Source organism: Coregonus lavaretus (genome assembly GCF_964263955.1).
Source record: "Coregonus lavaretus genome assembly, contig: HAP1_SCAFFOLD_2902, whole genome shotgun sequence".
Lineage (NCBI taxonomy): Eukaryota > Metazoa > Chordata > Actinopteri > Salmoniformes > Salmonidae > Coregonus > Coregonus lavaretus.
In genome coordinates, this window is record NW_028165226.1 from 50,001 (window position 1) to 68,460 (window position 18,460).

At 41.7% G+C, this 18,460-nt stretch overlaps 1 pseudogene across 1 annotated transcript in view; it reads right to left on the reverse strand.

The window, feature by feature from the left end:
* LOC311116107 (sodium- and chloride-dependent GABA transporter 1-like) overlaps positions 1-10,776 on the reverse strand; it is a 26,454-nt pseudogene extending 15,678 nt beyond the window's left edge. Inside the window, exons 1-3 of the transcript in view lie at positions 10,539-10,776; positions 4,659-4,793; positions 4,289-4,389 (exon numbers count right to left, since the gene is read on the reverse strand). The product of the transcript in view is annotated as a sodium- and chloride-dependent GABA transporter 1-like (transcript). The remainder of the gene's footprint in view (positions 1-4,288; positions 4,390-4,658; positions 4,794-10,538) is intronic.
* Positions 10,777-18,460: the final 7,684 nt, after the last annotated feature.

Below are 18,460 nucleotides of genomic sequence, written 5' to 3' on the forward strand. Positions count from 1 at the left end.
TAGTTGTAGTACTGATATAATGGTGAAGATGACCGTTATTTAGTTATAAGTTAGTTATAGTTTCATTTTCCATATTTAGATTTGTATATTTATTATATTTATACTATTGACTGTTACCATTTTATTGTTGTTATTTATTTATTTATTATTATTTACTACCATTTTTTATTATTTTTTATTAATTATTATTTTATTACAATGTATATTGTATACATTGTTGCTTTGGCAATATTGACGCAATGTTTTTCATGCCAATAAAGCAGCTTGAATTGAATTGAATTGAATTGAGAGAGACAGAGATGGATGGAGAGAGAGAGAGAGAGAGAGAGAGAGAGAGAGAAAGAGAGATGGATGGAGAGAGAGCGAGAGAGAGAGAGAGAGAGAGAGAGATGGATGCAGAGAGAGAGAGAGAGATAGATGGAGAGAGAGAGAGAGAGAGAGAGAGAGAGAGAGAGAGAGAGATGGATGGAGAGAGAGAGAGAGAGAGAGAGAGAGAGAGAGAGAGAGAGAGAGAGAGAGAGAGAGAGAGAGAGAGGGAAGGAAGGAAGGATCAGAACAAACAGGCATTAGCATTGTCCATTGCCTAAAGGAGAACATTGGAGAGCTATTTAACTCATACAGTAGGGTAGTAATCAATGATGTATGGTAGTAACCTCATCCCCAGGCTCAGAGCTGGCTGTTAGAGGAGACTATTGTGGTAGTAATCTAAAGCCCGGTTAGTTTTATGATGGAGTGAGCAACTTGTTTCCCCTATGTCCTGTCCTCTATTGCCTGTTAGATATTATTTGTATGTGCTGTTTGTCTGTCATAGGAACCATTCCACACAAGAAGCTCCCTCACAAGAAAATAGAGTCATTTGAATTGAATTGAAGTCAATGAGTACAGGGTTTTCATTGTCATATAGAAACTAAAGGTCTTTCCACCTTGTATCTAATCGAATTGCACTCTTGCTGCAAACAATCCTTTGGTTATATTTATGAAGGTATTAGGTAACATTAGTATATTAATGATTTTTTTTCAAAGAACATAATAGCGTTTTCATTAATTTATGTTACTGTAGGCTACAAACCACTAAAAACACCATTCTCCCATTCTGACCAAATTACGCACATTTTTAGTTCTGGGTTAACCGAGATTGAAGAACCCGTAATGGAGTCTCAGGTACTCTCTGTGCTTGGAACCATTTTATTTTCTTGTCTGCTCTCTCAGGTCATCATCATATATGTATTTCTGCACCACTTTTGAGTGGAAAGCTCTTGGTGTCTCAGATTGTCTGCTTCATTTCAGTGATATCTCTTTCTCTCTTTCTCTCTCTCTCTCTCTCTCTCTCTCTCTCTCTCTCGCTCTCTCTCTACCTCTACCTTTCTACCTATATATCTCTCTCTCCCTATCCCTCTCTCTCTACCCCCTCTCCCTCTCTCTTTCTACCTCCAACTGCCTCTCTCTCTCTCTCTCTCTCTCTCTCTCTCTCTCTTACACCTCTACCTCTCTACCTATATCTCTCGCTCTCCCTCTCCCTCTCTCTCTACCCCCTCTCCCTCTCTCTTTCTACCTCCAACTGCCTCTCTCTCTCTCTCTCTCTCTCTCTCTCTCTTTCTCTCTCACTCTCTCTCTGTCTGTCTCTCTCTCTCTCCCCTCACACTCCTGACCCATCTCTTTGTGCTCCTGTCTGGTGTGAGGAGACTGGTGATGGAGAGCGTCTGTACAGATATAATAACTCTGTCTCAGGCCTTTGTGTGGAACAAAATGAACAGCCACAGTGAACCACAGGAGTCAGAACACTATTACAGTGGGGAAAACAAGTATTTAGTCAGCCACCAATTGTGCAAGTTCTCCCACTTAAGAAGATGAGAGAGGCCTGTAATTTTCATCATAGGTACACGTCAACTATGAAAGACTAATTGAGGAAAACAAATCCAGAAAATCACATTGTAGGATTTTTAATGAATTTATTTGCAAATTATGGTGGAAAATAAGTATTTGGTCACCTACAAACAAGCAAGATTTCTGGCTCTCACAGACCTGTAACTTCTTCTTTAAGAGGCTCCTCTGTCCTCCACTCGTTACCTGTATTAATGGCACCTGTTTGAACTTGTTATCAGTATAAAAGACACCTGTCCACAACCTCAAACAGTCACACTCCAAACTCCACTATGGCCAAGACCAAAGAGCTGTCAAAGGACACCAGAAACAAAATTGTAGACCTGCACCAGGCTGGGAAGACTGAATCTGCAATAGGTAAGCAGCTTGGTTTGAAGAAATCAACTGTGGGAGCAATTATTAGGAAATGGATGACATACAAGACCACTGATAATCTCCCTCGATCTGGGGCTCCACGCAAGATCTCACCCCGTGGGGTCAAAATGATCACAAGAACGGTGAGCAAAAATCCCAGAACCACATGGGGGGACCTAGTGAATGACCTGCAGAGAGCTGGGACCAAAGTAACAAAGCCTACCATCAGTAACACACTACGCCGCCAGGGACTCAAATCCTGCAGTGCCAGAAGTGTCCCCCTGCTTAAGCCAGTACATGTCCAGGCCCGTCTGAAGTTTGCTAGAATGCATTTGGATGATCCAGAAGAGGATTGGGAGAATGTCATATGGTCAGATGAAACCAAAATAGAACTTTTTGGTAAAAACTCAACTCGTCGTGTTTGGAGGACAAAGAATGCTGAGTTGCATCCAAAGAACACCATACCTACTGTGAAGCATGGGGGTGGAAACATCATGCTTTGGGGCTGTTTTTCTGCAAAGGACAAGGACGACTGATCCGTGTAAAGGAAAGAATGAATGGGGCCATGTATCGTGAGATTTTGAGTGAAAACCTCCTTCCATCAGCAAGGGCATTGAAGATGAAACGTGGCTGGGTCTTTCAGCATGACAATGATCCCAAACACACCGCCCGGGCAACGAAGGAGTGGCTTCGTAAGAAGCATTTCAAGGTCCTGGAGTGGCCTAGCCAGTCTCCAGATCTCAACCCCATAGAAAATCTTTGGAGGGAGTTGAAAGTCCGTGTTGCCCAGCGACAGCCCCAAAACGTCACTGCTCTAGAGGAGATCTGCATGGAGGAATGGGCCAAAATACCAGCAACAGTGTGTGAAAACCTTGTGAAGACTTACAGAAAACGTTTGACCTGTGTCATTGCCAACAAAGGGTATATAACAAAGTATTGAGAAACTTTTGTTATTGACCAAATACTTATTTTCCACCATAATTTGCAAATAAATTCATAAAAAATCCTACAATGTGATTTTCTGGATTTTTTTTCTCATTTTGTCTGTCATAGTTGACGTGTACCTATGATAAAAATTACAGGCCTCTCTCATCTTTTTAAGTTGGAGAACTTGCACAATTGGTGGCTGACTAAATACTTTTTTTCCCCACTGTAAGTGAACTACTCAGAAACTGAGTAGTCTGACTAAGGCCTGCGTATTTCTTAGATCATTTGTTAGTTATAGCCTATAACGTATTCAACCCACACTTATTTCTGGTCAGGTCACATAGTTAAGCTATGAAGTCACAGCAAATAATATACTCCTGCTTATTCCATAGCCTGGTTCCAGATTTGTTTGTGCTTTCTGCTGAGTCAGCAACAGAGCACAAATAGATCTGGAACCAGGCTATGACCATAGGAGTCAATGACCGTGGAAGTTGGCAAGACAACACAAACAGATTTGTGACAGATATTTTACTCTATTGTTGAGGAGAATTTCACTGTACCGTGTGCACGTGACCAATAAATGTTGATTTGATTTGACTGGGCTACTGCTTTCTAGTGTGGTGATGTCACCTACCGCTCGGAAGGAGTTGAAGAGATAGCAGAGGGCCCAGACGATGATGATAATGTAGTGTGATTAGTGTGGTGATGTCACCTACTGCTCTGAAGGAGTTGAAGAGGTAGCAGAGGGCCCAGGCGATGATGATAATGTTGTGTGATTAGTGTGGTGATGTCACCTACCGCTCTGAAGGAGTTGAAGAGGTAGTAGAGGGCCCAGGCGATGATGATAATGTTGTGTGATTAGTGTGGTGATGTCACCTACCGCTCTGAAGGAGTTGAAGAGGTAGTAGAGGGCCCAGGCGATGAGGATAATGTTGTGTGATTAGTGTGGTGATGTCACCTACCGCTCTGAAGGAGTTGAAGAGGTAGTAGAGGGCCCAGGCGATGATGATAATGTTGTGTGATTAGTGTGGTGATGTCACCTACCGCTCTGAAGGAGTTGAAGAGGTAGTAGAGGGCCCAGGCGATGATGATAATGTTGTGTGATTAGTGTGGTGATGTCACCTACCGCTCTGAAGGAGTTGAAGAGATAGTAGAGGGCCCAGGCGATGATGATAATGTAGTAGATGTTGAGCCAGAAGGAGAGCACCACTGAGGCCAGACCAACCCCTATAGGGGAGAGAGAGAAAGAGGTCAGTATTAGCAAACAAATAGTTAACTACCTATGAACTGCTATAGCTAACTATTATTTGTCTTTGGGATATGTGTATATCTATTCTCTTTGATTTTTTTATGAACTACAATGATTTTGAATGTGTTGCATTTGTATGTATATGCATTCTTTAATTGTCTAATTAATGTAATCTAACAACCAACCACAATCAATCACCTACCTAGACTATCTGTCAATATGTGGGGGGATTTTCAACATATCTCACCTTTCATCATAGGCATTAGTTTGGTCCACACCCCCAGCCCCCCCACCGAGGTGAATTGGCCCAGTGACGTCTCCAACAGGAACAGAGGTATGCCAGCAAACACCAGGGTGAGGAAGTATGGGATCAGGAAAGCCCCTGTCACATGACCAGGGCACAGTGTGACACAACAGGAAGTGTGTTTCACATTTACACCAAAGATATCCTCTTTCATCTGTATTTACACTTTTACTTACAGTCTGCATCCCCATTCTCCATCCTTCTCTCAAAGTGTGCAATCACTATCATGGATTTTAAAAGCATTAAAGGATTGGTGGAAGCACTGTCTGGAGCCACAGGAGGCTGCTGAGGGGAGGACGGCTCATAATAATGGCCAGGAAGGAGCGAATGGAAACCATGTGTTTGATGCATTTGAATCTGTTCTGCTCCAGCTATTACCACGAGCCCATCCTCCCCAATTAAGGCGCCACCAACCTCCTGTGCTGGAGACAGTTTATACCACAGGAGGTTAGTGGCACCTTAATTGGGGAGGACGGGCTCGTGGTAATGGCTGGAGCGGAATTGGTGGAATGGTATCAAATACATCAAACACATGGTTTCCATGTGTTTGATACCATTCCATTTGCTCCGTTCCGGACGTTTATATTAGCCATCCTCCCCTCAGCAGCCTCCTGTGGTTTTTACTATGGGGCGTGTGCAAGTGCACACTTTGAGAGAAGGTTGGAGGATTGAGACTCGGATGTGGTTAAGACATTAAATGGCCAGTATTCAATCCGTTTTATATAGTGGATTTATGGATAGGTGATTTCAGAAGTGTGTGATTTGTACAGCAGCTTCATCACATGTGATTAACAAACTAGCAGTCCAATCCCACTGAGGACAGACGTCAATTCAGCGTCTATTCCACGTTGGCTCAACATTATTTCATTGAAATGATGTGGAAACAACGCTGATTCAATCAGTGTGTGCCCAGTGGGATGACATGACCCGTTCAGTTTTGAAGGTGAACTTGGCTGACAAATCATCCAGTGCACACAACCAAACTCACAATTTCTATATCAAGTGTCAACTCCCTGCACAGGGACACTGCTGTGCAAAACAAGCACACTCCAGCAAGGGCTATATGGATATCCATATTGAATTGAATTCAAAACACTTAATTGATCTCCAAAGGAGAAGTTGGATGTAGGACACAGACAGTAACATATGCATATGGCCCTGAGCCCTGATGGATGGGGGAACTAGTTAAATATATGACGACTACAGAAACCAATAGAATCAATAGAATGAACTATGCATGAAAAGAAGGGGACTGTGCAATACAACACATTATTAACATATTAAATCAGTTTCTCAAACTCGGTCCTCGGGACCCCTAGGGGTGCATGTTTTGGTTTTTGCCCTAGCACTACACAGCTGATTTAAATAATTAAAGCTTGATGATTAGTGATTAATTTAACCAGCTTTTAGGGCGAAAACCAAAACATGCACCCCTTGGGGTCCCGAGGACTGAGTTTGGGAAACACTGCATTACATCAGTCCCTCTCAAGTGTAAAATGCAAAAAGAATACATCAATAAAATCAATCTGCGTCTGATTGAATACCGGTCAGGAGTATAGTATCTAAAGTGTTTGCTTCTAATCTTTGCTCACTTCACAAAGTTATTGACATTAGAAATAGAAAATATAAACTCAGTGATTTATTAGATTTTACAATACTGGAAAGGTGCTGAATTCAAAAACGAATTTAACTTAATTTAGAAAGGTGTTATTCGTTACACTTTAAGGATATTTTACCTCGAAAAACATTGTAACATTTTAATTTTAAAAAACGTTTCTGTGAACACTAACACTGTTGATGATATATATTTGTAATTATTCGCTCACTAACACAGAAAGTGACCTCATTAGTCCATAAATATGATGCAGCATACTAGCACAGTGTACATTGTGATGAAATATAGATGTTTGCTAATGGCAATTTCATTATTAACAATATGCTAATCAATAATAAATCAAGGTTGGTCATTAAATAATCATCATGGTATATTCCATGCAGTTGTTTTAATGACATGTTTAGATTTTCTCTCACTCAGGTTGCATAAAACTAAATAAGATGGATAGCCAAATGTATTCATTGAAAGCTTCCTTTTTTACAATGTCTGTTCATTTTCCATGTCATGTTACACATCCTACAAGTTCCATATACAGTGAGGGAAAAAAGTATTTGATCCCCTGCTGATTTTGTACGTTTGCCCACTGACAAAGAAATGATCAGTCTATCATTTTAATGGTAGGTTTATTTGAACAGTGAGAGACAGAATAACATCAACAAAATCCAGAAAAATGCATGTCAAAAATGTTAGAAATTGATTTGCATTTTAATGAGGGAAATAAGTATTTGACCCCCTCTCAATCAGAAAGATTTCTGGCTCCCAGGTGTCTTTTATACAGGTAAGGAGCTGAGATTAGGAGCACACTCTTAAAGGGAGTGCTCCTAATCTCAGTTTGTTACCTGTATAAAAGACCCATTCCAGCCCTACATAAGGCTGAAATGGGCTACAAGACCACCGCCAAGCAGCTTGGTGAGAAGATGACAACAGTTGGTGCGATTATTCGCAAATGGAAGAAACACAAAATAACTGTCAATCTCCCTCGGCCTGGGGCTCCATGCACGATCTCACCTCGTGGAGTTGCAATGATCATGAGAACGGTGAGGAATCAGCCCAGAACTACACGGGAGGATCTTGTCAATGATCTCAAGGCAGCTGGGACCATAGGCACCAAGAAAACAATTGGTAACACACTACGCCGTGTAGGACTGAAATCCTGCAGCGCCTGCAAGTTCTCCCTGCTCAAGAAAGCACATATACAGTGGGGGAAAAAAGTATTTAGTCAGCCACCAATTGTGCAAGTTCTCCCACTTAAAAAGATGAGAGAGGCCTGTCATTTTCATCATAGGTACACGTCTACTATGACAGACAAATTGAGAGAGAAAAAATCCAGAAAATCACATTGTAGGATTTTTAATGAATTTATTTGCAAATTATGGTGGAAAATAAGTATTTGGTCACCTACAAACAAGCAAGATTTCTGGCTCTCACAGACCTGTAACTTCTTCTTTAAGAGGCTCCTCTGTCCTCCACTCGTTACCTGTATTAATGGCACCTGTTTGAACTTGTTATCAGTATAAAAGACACCTGTCCACAACCTCAAACAGTCACACTCCAAACTCCACTATGGTCAAGACCAAAGAGCTGTCAAAGGACACCAGAAACAAAATTGTAGACCTGCACCAGGCTGGGAAGACTGAATCTGCAATAGGTAAGCAGCTTGGTTTGAAGAAATCAACTGTGGGAGCAATTATTAGGAAATGGAAGACCTACAAGACCACTGATAATCTCCCTTGATCTGGGGCTCCACACAAGATCTCACCCCGTGGGGTCAAAATGATCACAAGAAAGGTGAGCAAAAATCCCAGAACCACACGGGGGAACCTAGTGAATGACCTGCAGAGAGCTGGGACCAAAGTAACAAAGCCTACCATCAGTAACACACTACTCCGCCAGGGACTCAAATCCTGCATTGCCAGACGTGTCCCCCTGCTTAAGCCTGTACATGTCCAGGCCCGTCTGAAGTTTGCTAGAGTGCATTTGGATGATCCAGAAGAGGATTGGGAGAATGTCATATGGTCAGATGAAACCAAAATATAACTTTTTGGTAAAAACTCAACTCATCGTGTTTGGAGGACAAAGAATGCTGAGTTGCATCCAAAGAACACCATACCTACTGTGAAGCATGGGGGTGGAAACTTCATGCTTTGGGGCTGTTTTTCTGCAAAGGGACCAGGACGACTGATCCGTGTAAAGGAAAGAATGAATGGGGCCATGTATCGTGAGATTTTGAGTGAAAACCTCCTTCCATCAGCAAGGGCATTGAAGATGAAACGTGGCTGGGTCTTTTAGCATGACAATGATCCCAAACACACCTCCCGGGCAACGAAGGAGTGGCTTCGTAAGAAGCATTTCAAGGTCCTGGAGTGGCCTAGCCAGTCTCCAGATCTCAACCCCATAGAAAATCTTTGGAGGGAGTTGAAAGTCCGTGTTGCCCAGCGACAGCCCCAAAACATCATTGCTCTAGAGGAGATCTGCATGGAGGAATGGGCCAAAATACCAGCAACAGTGTGTGAAAACCTTGTGAAGACTTACAGAAAACGTTTGACCTGTGTCATTGCCAACAAGGGGTATATAACAAAGTATTGAGAAACTTTTGTTATTGACCAAATACTTATTTTCCACCATAATTTGCAAATAAATTCATAAAAAATCCTACAATGTGATTTTCTGGATTTTTTTTTCTCATTTTGTCTGTCATAGTTGACATGTACCTATGATGAAAATTACAGGCCTCTCTCATCTTTTTAAGTGGGAGAACTTGCACAATTGGGGGCTGACTAAATACTTTTTTTCCCCACTGTACATGCCCGTCTGAAGTTTGCCAATGAACATCTGAATGATTCAGAGGAGAAGTGGGTGAAAGTGTTGTGGTCAGATGAGACCAAAATTGAGCTCTATGGCATCAACTCAACTCGCCGTGTTTGGAGGAGGAGGAATGCTGCCTATGACCCCAAGAACACCATCCCCACCGTCAAACATGGAGGTGGAAACATTATGCTTTGGGGGTGTTTTTCTGCTAAGGGGACAGGACAACTTCACCGCATCAAAGGGATGATGGACGGGGCCATGTACCATCAAATCTTGGGTGAGAACCTCCTTCCCTTAGCCAGGGCATTGAAAATGGGTTGTGGATGGGTATTCCAGCATGACAATGACCCAAAACACATGGCCAAGGCAACAAAGGAGTGGCTCAAGAAGAAGCACATTAAGGTCCTGGAGTTGTGAAGGTTTGAGTTGCCAAACGTCAGCCACGAAACCTTAATGACTTGGAGAAGATCTGCAAAGAGGAGTGGGACAAAATCCCTCCTGAGATGTGTGCAAACCTCATGGCCAACTACAAGAAACGTCTGACCTCTGTGATTGCCAACAAGGGTTTTGCCACCAAGTACTAAGTCATGTTTTGCAGAGGGGTCAAATACTTATTTCCCTCATTAAAATGCAAGTCAATTTATAACATTTTTGACATGTGTTTTTCTGGATTTTTTTGTTGTTATTCTGTCTCTCACTGTTCAAATAAACCTACCATTAAAATTATAGACTGATCATTTCTTTGTCAGTGGGCAAACGTACAAAATCAGCAGGTGATCAAATACTTTTTTCCCTCACTGTACAGTAATGTAAAAACTGTCTATGGAACATTATATCTAATACTATATTGAATTCAACAAGCAAAGCTTCAGTAAGGCCTGTGACCTTAACAGCAGAGCAGAGCTTGGGACCAGGCCTGCAAAACCAGGTCAGTGCCATACAGCATTTGACACACAACCCACATAAAAGCAATGGACAGAGCTGCTAACTCCTTATGTTGGAAAATGTGAAGCTAGGCAGCCATCTTGGTGCAGTTTTGGCATTCAACTGAACTGGTTAGTTCATCAAGTCCACATGAATTAATGAGCCCTTATTATAATATCAGGGGTTCTCAACCACTGGGACTCTTTAGAAAAATCCAGGGCCCCATAATTCACATTAAATCAAATATTAAATAGCATGTTTCTTAAAAAAAAATTTGGGGCACAATGTGTTAGTTCATCAAACAGTGCTCTCCCATAAATTGTAATATGTTGTGCTTTATACTGATGATATTTTGAAATGTGTAGTTTTCCTCCTGCCTCTTCAGGCACCCCATGAAATCTCACTATTTCAAAGCCTGTGACAATGATTTTTCCCAGACGCCAAAATGGCCTACCTCCCCTCACAGTTTATTTTACCTCCTCCATTCTTGCCGCACAGATAAGGGAACCGCCAGACATTCCCCAGGCCGATGGCGTAGCCCACGCACGACAACAGGAAGTCAAACTTGCCCTTCCAGGAGCCCCTGTCAGGGAGTACTTCCTCCTTCTCCTCGGCATCTGTGGGCGCCACCGTCTCCATGACCTCGAATGGGACTGCCTGTTTGACCTCTGTTGGGGAGTTGAGGTCCACAGTGCTCTTACCAGTCTTCCCCATAGGGTGGGACCACGGTTCACTGGACCACGGTTCACTCAAGTCGAACCGCCGGTCCTCACAATCTGATACGGTCCACTACGTACGGTCCACCACGTATGGTCAAATGATGTATGGTCAAATTGAGCCTCAGTTAGTGCGTTTGGTTCTTTTGGTACTTTTGGTCCTTTGCCAGTGTACTTCGCAGGGAGATGGAGACACTGGACATGAAGTGGAGCTGTGAAGCAACAGAGTTTAATCTCATTGACTGGAGAATTTATGGTATGACACAGAAACAGATAAGTAGTTAGCTAGCCTATAGATAGATAGATAGATAGATAGATAGATAGATAGATAGATAGATAGATAGATAGATAGATAGATAGATAGATAGATAGATAGATAGATAGATAGATAGATAGATAGATAGATAGATAGATAGATAGATAGATAGATAGATAGATAGATAGATAGATAGATAGATAGATAGATAGATAGATAGATAACTGTGAGTTGTAGTGCATTCATGCTAACTCTGAACCCTCAATGACGACATACAATAATGTGTTTTCGTATGAGGGCATAATCAATTCAAAGATATTGAGTTTGGCCATTAGTGCCTCTTCGTATGTCTATGTGTATTTAATGCTTGTAACGTACTGTATGTCTGTATGTGTAATGCACTATGTACAGTGGGGAAAAAAAGTATTTAGTCAGCCACCAATTGTGCAAGTTCTCCCACTTAAAAAGATGAGAGAGGCCTGTAATTTTCATCATAGGTACACGTCAACTATGACAGACAAAATGAGATTTCTTTCTCTCCAGAAAATCACATTGTAGGATTTTTTATGAATTTATTTGCAAATTATGGTGGAAAATAAGTATTTGGTCAATAACAAAAGTTTCTCAATACTTTGTTATATACCCTTTGTTGGCAATGACACAGGTCAAACGTTTTCTGTAAGTCTTCACAAGGTTTTCACACACTGTTGCTGGTATTTTGGCCCATTCCTCCATGCAGATCTCCTCTAGAACAGTGATGTTTTGGGGCTGTCGCTGGGCAACACAGACTTTCAACTCCCTCCAAATATTTTCTATGGGGTTGAGATCTGGAGACTGGCTAGGCCACTCCAGGACCTTGAAATGCTTCTTACGAAGCCACTCCTTCGTTGCCCGGGCGGTGTGTTTGGGATCATTGTCATGCTGAAAGGCCCAGCCACGTTTCATCTTCAATGCCCTTGCTGATGGAAGGAGGTTTTCACTCAAAATCTCACGATACATGGCCTCATTCATTCTTTCCTTTACACGGATCAGTCGTCCTGGTCCCATTGCAGAAAAACAGCCCCAAAGCATGATGTTTCCACCCCCATGCTTCACAGTAGGTATGGTGTTCTTTGGATGCAACTCAGCATTCTTTGTCCTCCAAACACGACAAGTTGAGTTTTTACCAAAAAGTTCTATTTTGGTTTTATCTGACCATATGACATTCTCCCAATCCTCTTCTGGATCATCCAAATGCACTCTAGCAAACTTCAGGCGGGCCTGGACATGTACTGGCTTAAGCAGGGGGACACGTCTGGCACTGCAGGATTTGAGTCCCTGGCGGCGTAGTGTGTTACTGATGGTAGGCTTTGTTACTTTGGTCCCAGCTCTCTGCAGGTCATTCACTAGGTCCCCCCGTGTGGTTCTGGGATTTGTGCTCACCGTTCTTGTGATCATTTTGACCCCACGGGGTGAGATCTTGCGTGGAGCCCCAGATTGAGGGAGATTATCAGTGGTCTTGTATGTCTTCCATTTCCTAATAATTGCTCCCACAGTTGATTTCTTCAAACCAAGCTGCTTACCTATTGCAGATTCAGTCTTCCCAGCCTGGTGCAGGTCTACAATTTTGTTTCTGGTGTCCTTTGACAGCTCTTTGGTCTTGGCCATAGTGGAGTTTGGAGTGTGACTGTTTGAGGTTGTGGACAGGTGTCTTTTATACTGATAACAAGTTCAAACACGTGCCATTAATACAGGTAACGAGTGGAGGACAGAGGAGCCTCTTAAAGAAGAAGTTACAGGTCTGTGAGAGCCAGAAATCTTGCTTGTTTGTAGGTGACCAAATACTTATTTTCCACCATAATTTGCAAATAAATTCATTAAAAATCCTACAATGTGATTTTCTGGATTTTTTTTCTCATTTTGTCTGTCATAGTTGACGTGTACCTATGATGAAAATTACAGGCCTCTCTCATCTTTTTAAGTGGGAGAACTTGCACAATTGGTGGCTGACTAAATACTTTTTTCCCCCACTGTATGTAATGTTTGTGACATACTGTAAGTCTGTCTACAAAGATGAAAAAATATATTTTCTTAATGGATTCAATTGCTTACTACATCACATATGTGCAGATATGCGCACCACATGATTGCTCTCTCTCGCTCACTCTGCTGTGTGTGCATCTTGCTAGCTGTCACTCAAATGGCGAGGGGTTGAAGCTCATTGGCTAGAACTCGAATTGCTAGGAGGCTGGCACACGTGGGGAATATGTAGGGAAAATGCCGCGGCACAGCTTCCAGAAAAACAGTCGTTTTCAAACTAGGGATTTTGTAAAACAGTATTTCTGCTCATAGATTATGCATGTATGAACTCCACATTGACACATCCAGCCCAAAGCGGGAGGTTTAAAAAATACTAAGTAGTCCCCAAAGTTCCAGAGCATGTCTTTAAACTTCAGTAGGCTATAAGATATGTTTGTCTGGCTCAAATGTTCTACGGTACTTCTTGGAAATCCACTTTGGTTTGGGAAATGTGCATATTTTCATGGCAATATCCTTTGAAAATGGCCTAAAGTGTTTTTTAAAAAATGTCCTTGATTTTTCATCTTATTTATACTTTACTTTCTTTCTTTATTCAAATGTAAAACTGTATGCTTTTTAGCACATGGGCAATTTAGGCCTATCTGATCCTAGATTTATCCTAATGGATTCAATAAAGTCATCATCATGAGCAACCTCTCACAATGCCTCTATACAAATGTACTGATGATTGTGGTGGACATATGAGAGCTTCATTTAAACTTCAATAGGCTAATAGTTATGTTTGTCTGGCTCAAATGTAAATGTATTAAATTGCAAACTTTTGTCCTACGGTACTTCTTGGAAATGTTCTTTGGTTTGGTAAATGTGCATATTTATTTTCATGGCAAGATCCTTGGAAAATGGCCTAAAGTATTTGTTTGTTATATTTTTCTTTGCTTTATCATCTTTATGCCCTTCTTCATACTTTACTTTCTATTCTCTATTCAAATGTAAAACTCTTTGCTTTTTAGCGCATGGCCAATTTAGGCCTATCTGGGAGTTTTTAGCTCATGGGCAATTTGTCCTGTTGACAAAATGTTTTTTTCCAATTACCATTTCAAAGATACATATTTTGTGTCACCTTGCTACTAATAATTTAGAACAGAAGTACGGCTGCTATTGGCACAATGGCACAATTATTCATCTGCGATTAAACTAGTCTTTTGTATGAATTGGATACACCAAACAAAATCACAGAAGAGAAAAGAATGGTTCTCCACATTGTAAAAGAAACAGATTAAAGAGAGGAGAAATTATGAAAACGGCATTTGTTTGGACCGTATGATCTCATTGGTTTGAAAAGCAAAACAAGATGCTCTCGTCATTTGTCATTTCAGTGCCACATTACCAAAGTGACCTTCCGATACTGCCTGAAAACTCTATATGAGCATAAATTGTATTTTTCTTATAGCCAGAGACAACTTTGGGGTATCAAAAGTGAAGTTTTGATATAGTTTCTTGTACAGTATTCATTGTTTTATCTTATTCTACACTCTTAGAAAAAAAGGTGCTCTCTATAACCTAAAAGGGTTCTTCGGCTGTCCCCATAGGATAACCCTTTGAAGACCCCTTTTTGGTTCCAGGTAAAACCCTTTTTGGTTCCAACTAGAAATGTTTTGGGTTCCATGTTTCTACAGAGGGTTCTACATGGAACCCAAAATGGTTCTACCTGGAACCAAAAAGAGTTTTACCTAGAACCAAAAAGGGTTCTACTATGGGCACAGCCGAAGAAAACCCTTTAGGAACCATTTTTTCTAAGAGTGTATAGTACTCATCCTGGTATACAGTATATACTTTACATTATATACTTTACTAGACATTCTGTATCTGACAGCATTCAACCTTTATCTTAACTAGTCATTTTAGTATTTTATTAGGATCCCGATTAGCTGAAGCAGCAGCTACTCTTCCTGGGGTTAACTTAGAGCTCTGTGAGGAGGGGGAAGAGGATATAGGAAAATCTGCGGCATACCTGTGTCTGAAGTCGTAATGTCCCTCGTCAGGTGATCAGGGTCCCTTCCTTATACCTTTACACCTGTAGCACGAGGCAAAATTAGTAAAACCATCCAATGGAGAAAGGATCCAGCTATCCCCTCTATGAAAAGCTTTCATCCGCTGCCCCACCCAAGGGAACTGTCACAATGTCAATGCTGCTGGAAAAAAAAGTTTAAAAAATGTCTACCCCCTCTCTCTTTCTTCCTCACCTTTTCTTTTTTTTCTCTGCAGCTGTTGGTGTCCCTTCCTTTGGCTGCTATTGAGTGGCGAATAATAAAGTTCGACCTGTTGTCTGATGGTATTATTATTCTGCCCGGTGAGGCCCCAGGGCCATGAGGGAGAAGTCAATCGCCTGATTCCGGTAGGGTGTCGTGCATTGTGTGTTGCAGTGTGGGTGGGGATGGAGTGTGTGTGTGTGTCTCAATGTGTATGTGTTTGGGGGGGTACGCAGTGTTTGTGTGTGTGTGTGTCGCAGTGCGAATGAGTGTGTGGTGGTGTCACAGTGTCTATCGCAGAGTGTGGGTATATGTGTGTTTCCCAGAGTGTGCGGATACGTATCTTTGAATATGTGTGTGTTTGTGTTTGAGGGTCAGTCAGCTTTTGCCAGTGCCGTTACCATGGGATTTCCCAATAGAGGAGGGCCTAATCCGAGCAGTGAAAGGCATTTGGAAGTTTGGAAAATGAAACAACCACTGCTCACTGCTTACTGGCTCTAGGCCTGGAATATGAAGAGCACAGAACATAATGTGAAATCATACGACTCTGAGGGTGATCCCTATAATATCTCCTTTCTCCTGAACTGTACACTTGTTCACTACTTCCCACATATCTTCCCACAAAGCACTGGATTGGTGGAGGCATGGGCCCGAGGGCTTTTAAACCCCAATTTCCAATCAAATCAGTGAAGGGAAGTGAGCAAGTGCACACTTTGGGAGGAAGGAGAGATCATTAAGACATAACCTGAGTGGCAGAATCTTTTACTGCAACCTTATATTTACATTCTAATCTCTGACCGTAATTCTACGTTGACAATCACACCACAGTTATTTCTGCAGATATCACAGCATATAAAACTTTCAAATCTAACCCAAACCACAAATATCTTCAAATGATACTGTGTGACCAACTCTGAAGAAAGCTGCATCTAGACAATAAGTAATTCAATTCATACCTTTAGAAAAAAAAGCAGTCATCCAACTGTGTTCCTTTGCAGGCTATGGCTGGCTGCAGTAGAGTGTGGATGACTGTGTGTGGAGTTGGGTGAGAGCAACAGTCTCAGTAGTATATGTCTGCCATCTCAATGCTGGATCTGGGCCTGCGTCTCCAGGCAAATCCAGCTTCTGCTGAGATCCACACTGCTGCCAAATGTCACCCTCCCACTGGGCACACGTCATTCCATTGAAATTACAACGTGGAATAGACGTTGATTTGACGTCTGTGCCCAGTGGGCTATTTCCTAAATAGTGCACTACTTTTGGCCAGGGCTCAAAAGTAGTGCACTATAAACGGAATAGGGTGCCATTTGGGACGTACACGTAGACCCACTCTGCTGCCAAATGGGTGATTCTAGCCACACTCTAAAAAGAAAAGGTTCCTGGAGTATCCTTTAGGGGTTCTTCAAATTGAAACTGTGGGGGAACCTCTATAAGTTATTCGAAGAACCCTTTAAAATGGTTCTTCAAAGAACCCCTTTTAATGGATCCTCGAAGAACCTTTTGAAGAACCTTTTTGGGCACAAGTTTGAACTCCCCCCTCCCCTATTATTAATAATAATATGCATAACAATAACAACAATAACACAATATTTTAGGTGTCAGTGTTTATTATGATTTTAGTGGCAAAGCAGAATAAAAACATCTAAATATGAGGTAAACTCCCAGCAGAGTCCCAAGTCCAATGGGTATATCCTCTGGCATGTTGATGTTAATGTGTTGATGTTCTCCGTATCTATAGCCAGAATGATTTTGCAGTGCATGGTGATCGAACAGGTTTACTGTTATATTCATCAGAGATGTAGGGAGGGTGAAGTGTGTGAATCCCAAAAATTGTAATTATACAGATGATTTTTTTTTTAACATGCACATGGCAGTATTCATACCTTGGTTTTTGTGGTAAATGTGAATGAAAAAAAAACGGTTCACTTTTGATAATGGTTTTTATACAAATACATTGTCCATAATGTAGAGGCCTCTGGGGTTTCATTGAAGAGGTAAGGGAGGCTGCTGTGACTGAGACCTATAAGGTTTTAGAGAAACCAAAATTAACTGTAGATAATACATGTGATCTGCACAACATACCAATACCAATTGTACATACCTTTGTGTGCCTCCTGGTCAGTATATATATATCTGCAGACACAGACACACACAAAAGTGATCAGTTCAGTCATCTGCACCCAATGTAGCTATAGCCTTTAACATATTCTTACCTCTTTGTGGATTGATATCCATTGAATTGTGTCCATTTTCTGTTTTATAAATAATTTTAAAAGGGAGAAAGTGTCAAACAACACTGCCATTGGTACAAATATGAAAATATAGATGGTATCATCATAAAACAATATCAATTTAGATCATACAAGGGAGAAACCTTACTTTAGATTGAGGAGATCTTTCAATATTTCAGTTAAGTGCCTGCACCTGCTGTCATCTCAAATTCAAATCCAAATGTTTCAGTTGGGCAGTTAGGTTCCTGCAAGAAACCCCACCAACTAAGGAGGTTCCTCGATGAACCCCACCTCCTTTGGGGTTCTTGGAATAATCTTTTGGGGGCATTTTTCTGAGCTTTTATGATCTTAGAAGAACCCTTGTTCGACCCCAAATTTTTAGAGCGCAGCGCTGGAGGCCCAGATCCTACTTCCTCTATCACTCTCACTCACTGGGGGAATCCAACGATTTTGATTATAGAGGAAAACAGAGAGAGGGAATGAGAGCGAGAGAAGTGGAAGAGATAGGGAAAGACGGACAGACAGACAGACAGAGACAAGAGAATAAAGGATAAGAGAGAGAGCGAGAGAGAGAGAGAGAGAGAGAGAGAGAGAGAGAGAGAGTCCTTCCTTGTCCACTTCACACTCTTCCAGGAGGAAATGGAGAGAGAGGGTGGAGGAGAAAGACTCAATAAGCAGCACTCTCTCTGCAGTGTGAGCTGAGTGTGTATTCCAGACACACAGTGTGTTGTTCAGCAAGGCTTGTCCAGAACTCTCTCCCTCCATCTGAAAGTGCTCATATAGACTGGTAGCAGTTCTGAGTTTTTTACAGTAATATGTAGGGCCAGGATTTCTTCCTGACCAAGTAACCTGGCGAACCTCAGGGAAAACTCCTGTCCCTAGTTATTATATCAATGGTGATATAGCGGGATATGGTGCCACTTTGCA